A 6,000-nucleotide genomic window follows, 5' to 3' on the forward strand; every position below is an offset into this window, starting at 1 on the left:
GCGAGGCTGGAAGTGGCACAGGATGAGGCTGAAAAGCCACACCAAAGCCATTGAAGAGGCTGTGACCCTGACATGAGCTTTGACAGAATGAAAGGGCTGGGGAGACAAGACTGTGGGCACAAAATTGCCCAGATGCCAGGATCAGAGAGGTCAAGATCCCATATAGAAAGGAAGTACATTGAAGTGAGCTCAGCTTCTTCACAACTCTTCTGGATTTGCCAGCTCCAGCTGATAAAATGTGAAATCACTGACTGGGTGGATTTAAACGACAGAGATGTATTTTCTCACATTTCAAGAGGCTCAAAAGTCCAAGACAAAAGATGTCCACAGGGTTAGGTCTAGTGGGCCTCTCTTCCTGGCTGCTGGTGGCCACCGTCTCACTACAGCCTCACATGGCCTTTCCTTGGTACACAATAAGGGAGCATTGAGTGAGCTCAGGTGTCACTTCTTAAGATGCCAGTCCTGTTGGATCAGGGTCCCACTCATATGTCTTCATTCAACCTTAATTATTCTCTTAAAGGCCCTATCTCCAAATGGGATCATGCTGCGGGCTAGGGCTGCAACATGTGAATTTGGGGACACACAGTTCAGTCCATCATACCCCTGAAGACATTTGCCAATTCATAACAGCACGGATAGAACTTGGCAGTATCTATTAAAGCTAAACATACTCATCAATTCCATTCCTAGGTGTGGGCCAGCAGAAATATGAGTGTGTTATCAGTATGTGTGTACAAAAATGTTTCTAGTAGCATTATTTATAGTAGCCCAGGTTGTAAATAATCCCTGCCTATTAACAACAGAATAAATTGTGGGATGGTCATTGATATGGCTTGGCTGTTATGCCCCACCCAAATCTCATCTCGAATTGGAATCCCCACGTGTCAAGGGAGGGACGTGTAACCCCCACGTGTCAAGGGAGGGACGTGTAACCCCCACGTGTTGAGGGAAGGAAGTGATTGGATTATGGGGGCGGTTTCCCCAATGCTGTTCTCGTGATAGTGAGTGAATTCTCACGAGATCTGATGGTTTTATAAATGGTAATTTTTTTCTTTGCTCTCCCACTATCTCTCTTGCCTGCTCCGTGTAAGACTTGTCTGCTTCCCCTTCTACCATGATTTTAAGTTTCCTGAGGACTCCACAGCCATGCAGAACCGTGAGTCAATTAAACCTCTTTCCTTTGTAAATTACCCAATCTTAAGTAGTATCTTTATAGCAGTGTGAGAATGGATGAATACAGTGATACAATGGAATACTATACAGTAATGAAAAATGAGCTGCTGCTACATATAATATCGTAGGTAATCTCACAAATATAATATAGGGCAAAACAAGTTAAGCCCAGATGGGGTGTGGTGGCTCATGTCTGTAATCCCAGCACTTTGGGAGGCCGGAGGTGGGTGGATCACCTGACGTCAGGAGTTCAAGACCAGCCTGACCATCTGGTGAAACCCTGTCTCTACTAAAAATACAAACATTAGCCAGGAATGGTGGTGGGCACCTGTAGTCCCAGCTACTCGGGAGGTTGAGGCAGGAGAATTGCTTGAACCTGGGAGGCGAAAGTTGCAGTCAGCTGAGATTGTGCCACTGCACTCCAGCCTGGGTGACAGAGTGAGACTCCGTCTCAAAAAAAAAAAAAAATAAAGTTAAGCCCAAAAGAAACATACTATATCAATTCCTTTAAAGCTCAAAAATAGGCAAAATTAATATATAATATGAACAGTCATAAGATTTCCTTATGCAGAGTGGGGTGGCTAATGGCTAAGAGGTGCAAGAGTGGGGCTTCTAGGATGCTGGTAATATTTTTTTGACCTGAGTGCTGATTACATGGGTGTGTTCATTTTATGAAAATGCATTAAGCCATATTCACTCAGGACTTTTTACCTTTCTGAATGTACATCATTGTTTAATAAGTTTTTTTTTAATCTACCAGGTGACTTAAGAGTTTAAGAATACAAGCTCTAAACCTGTGTTTCAGTCTCTTCACATAATAGATATGTCACCCCAAATATAACATATTGTGTTAGTTCTTTTAGTTTTCCCATCTTCAAAATAGGGAATATAATAGTACCAACACCTGGGGCTATTTTTAAGATTAAATGAGATAATACCTCTAAAGGGCTTACCACAGTGCCTGGCACAAAACAGTTGTTCACAAATGTTTGTTATTGTCTTCATTGATGATAACCAGTAATCATATCATACACCTTATTAACAGCACTGCCAGGAGTGGCAGTGTACAACTGTACAACTTCATCAGGCAAGGGTTAGGAAAGGCAAACCCTGAGTTTCCTTTCAAATAGAGAGTTTGGAAACTAGGACCAAGTGCAGAACTCAGGATTTAGCAAAAGCGATTTGTGAAAGCTGCCCTGTTTAACAATGATGGGCAGAAGGAAGGTGGTGGACTTAGTGAGCACACTTCCCTGGAACAACCATTTAGCACTGACATCAAAGTGAGGCCTGTCGTCGGCGCGGGAGTCCCAGAATGGTTTCATGAAACCCACAGAACGTTCTCAAAATGCTTCCATGTGGTGAGAGTCAAGTAAAAGATTAAAAAAAACACAGAAGTCCTTGATTGGGTGCTACATAATGGGATAGTTTTCAGCTGCTTCAGAGCATTTTGGCCAACACCTTTATTTGCGGTAATGAACCACATGAGGGTGAGCACATTAGGGCTGGTGGCTGGGCCCATCCGTTCTCCGCCGTCTGAGTAATAGAGGAGCCAGTTTCGGAGAGACCTGTAAATAATTCCATTGTGAAACGGATGGTCAGAAAAGTGACTGTAAAAGTAGCACCTCTTTACCATCCATATTTACTCCATATGTGTCTTGAAAACAGTTTATTTCATTTGTTGACCAAAAGTTGATTTTTACTACTTCAGCCCACAGGGCCAAGATTGGTGGGAAATTAATGCCAAGCTTTAAAAAGGCGGGAAAAAAGTAGTAGCAATCCAGAAGTATATAGATTATCAATGCCAAGCTACCAGTTTGAGTTTTAGAAAGAGGCTTCAGAAACAATGAAGAGATTTGCTTCAGCAAATCAGTCTTGATCAGGATGTCACGGCAGAAAATCTCAGCACAACCAGACACTCACATTTTTACTCACAAGTCTAACATCTCACACCATGCTCAAAGTATTTTTCAAGGTCAGGTAATAGCTCTCGTTCCATGCATAATAAATTTTAAGTCTGGCTAACTCCCAGTCATCCACATTAATGGAGGCAAGGTGTGATGTGAATCAATTAAAACATGATGAATTCAACATCTTTTGTATTGGATGCTGGGATGAAGTTTGCAGGCACATTTTTAATATAGCTTGCATGGTGGTTTGGTGAGTTTGCTGTACTTCCAATAGTGACTCCTAGGAACACTGTATTTGAAGAAAGTGTAATGATAATATCTTTTCTGGCTAAGTAATGACAGATCTTTGGGGTGGGGGGAGTGGTTAGCCACACTCAACTGGGATGCCTCTAGGCCACTAGTTTTCAAAGTTTGGTCGCTGAACCAGCAACATCAGCATCACCGGGAAACTTGATAGAAATGCACATTCTCAGGCCCCTCCCCAAACCTGCTCAGAAAATCTGCTGGAGAGGCTCAGCAATCTGGGTCTGGAGGTTTCTGCTTTCTCCCTCTAGCTTCCTTTCCACTCCCTGCTACTCCCATAAAGATATCCCACTTCAAAGGGGGCCTGAGTGAGTGCTTGGAAGGCCACGGTTTCTCTTCCTATCTCAACTGGTCATGTCAGTCTGCTGTCCAAGTCCATGAAGGGATGGGACAGCATCGCCTCTCCCACAGCAAAGCCCTGAAGTCAGCAGAGTGCACAGCTTCCTTGGCACCTGCAGGGGTGGTTTGGTGCTGGGATTTTTCAACTCTCTTTGCAGGGGTGTCCAACCTTTGGCTTCCCTGAGCCACATTGAAAGAATTGTCTTGGGCCACATATAAAATAAACTAAGGATATCTGATGAGCTTAAAAAAAAAAAAATCACAGCTGGGCGCAGTGGCTCACGCCTGTAATCCCAGCACTTTGGGAGGCCAAGGCGGGCGGATCACAAGGTTGGGAGTTCAAGACCAGCCTGACCAACATGGTCTTGCTACTCTACTAAAAATACAAAACTTAGCCGGGCATGGCGGCACACGCCTGTAATCCTAGCTACTCAGGAGGCTGAGGCAGGAGAATCTCTTGAACGCAGGAGGTGGAGGTTGTAGTGACCTGATATTGGGCCACTGCACTCCAGCCTGGGTGACAGAGCAAGACTCCATCTCAAAAAAAAAAAAAAAAAAAAATCTCATAACGTTTTGAGAAAGTTTACGAATTTGTGTTGGGCTACATGTGGCCCATGGGCTGCCGGTTGGACAAGCTTGCTTTAGAGTATGACCAGCCTTAGGGCTGCTGTCCTAAAAATGAGTTGGCAGTGGTATTATCAACAAAGAAGGAGCCCAGATGCTTCCACTAATAAGCTGAGTCTCAACTTTCTCATCTGTTCAGTGGGTATATAATACCTCCCCACGTAGTGACCTATGCGGGCTTACACAAGGAGTAAGAATAGTACTTACCCCATAGGTTTGCTGTGATTAATAAATGAGTTAATTCAAGTGAGGCACTTAGAACAGGGCCTACCCCATGCTACACACTTGATAGAGATTCGCTTTTCTTTCTTTGTATGTGTAAACTTCAAACTAGGCCAGTTTCTCAAGCTTGGCACTACTCACATTTGGGGCTGGCTAATTCTCTGTTGTGGGGCTGTCCTGTGCATTGTGGGATGTTCAGCAACATGCCTGGCTGCCACCCACTAGATGCCAGTAATGTACCCTAATCATGACAATTAAAAATGTCTCCAGACATCGCCCAACATTCCCTGCCGGGAAAAATCACCCCCAGTTTAGAACCACTGAACTAGACAATGTGTATGAAATTGTTTTAAATTCCAGAGCAATTAAGAACAGTCTCAGCAAATCTTATGCAGCTTTGTCCTCAGGAAACTGATAGCCAATCTGCTTCTGAATAATTGAGGGACTGTATTAACAAATGTGAACATGAATGCAAACCCTTGTTTTTTCTTCATGTATCAGTTGTCGTGGCATCAGATCAAGCTGCTGTCAATCATTTGTTAGTCATTAAGTTAAATAAGTTTCATTCCTGTTGTACACTGTACTTTTATAGATCTGTTGGTAATGTTATAGTCATAAAAATAAGATCAATCATAATCTCCGTTGTCATTCACATTTGCCCCCAGCTTGATTTTGTCCTAGATCTAGCCTATTTTTGGTTTTTGTCAAGGACATATGCTGATTTTCATCATTTACTCAATCACCCCTCAGCCTTGCATCTGCCCGCCTGCCATGTAGCAGGGACTGTTCAGCTCCCAGTTCACCCCAACGCTGAAAATTCTGCCTCGAATGGCCCTGTGGGAGCAAATGGGCTTGAAAGTCCTAGGGAGGGCCCTCTTCCACACAAGCTAAAGTCCTGCTTGCATTTTAATATGACAGCAATAGGGCTGGGTCCCCAGCACAGAAATCTCAGCATCGACAACTCTCTTTGTGAGTTACGGGAAGGTCTCCTTCATCGTTACTCTGGGTCTTGCATGTCCCAAGGATGTCTATAATCTGTCAGGACCTGAAATATGGAAACATCGGTCCAGACAATGAAACAGGAGGCTGTTTGTGATTTACTACCTGCTCTGCCTGCAGGGAGAGTTATTCTAATTACCTTATTCAGTGTCAGATGTTACAAAAATCCAGGAGTAAATATTTATAGAGATTATGAGACAGGCACAGTTCTGATAGTACAGATGTCATAGGACTTTTTCATTTAAATAAAGTCAGAGATGGCAAATACACATATATGTGCTCCCATTCTCGGTGGCTCCCTAATTGCTCGTGCCAGTCTATTGTGCTAAACCTGAATTTGATCTCAGACTCTTGAACACCAAGCTCTGACAGCCACAACCCATCAGCTGCGAGTCAGGAGCATGCTGTGGTCGAGAGCAAGAACTCTGCGATC

The sequence above is a fragment of the Gorilla gorilla genome, chromosome 10, assembly GCF_029281585.2.
Source record: "Gorilla gorilla gorilla isolate KB3781 chromosome 10, NHGRI_mGorGor1-v2.1_pri, whole genome shotgun sequence".
In the NCBI taxonomy this organism is placed as follows: Eukaryota; Metazoa; Chordata; class Mammalia; order Primates; family Hominidae; genus Gorilla; species Gorilla gorilla.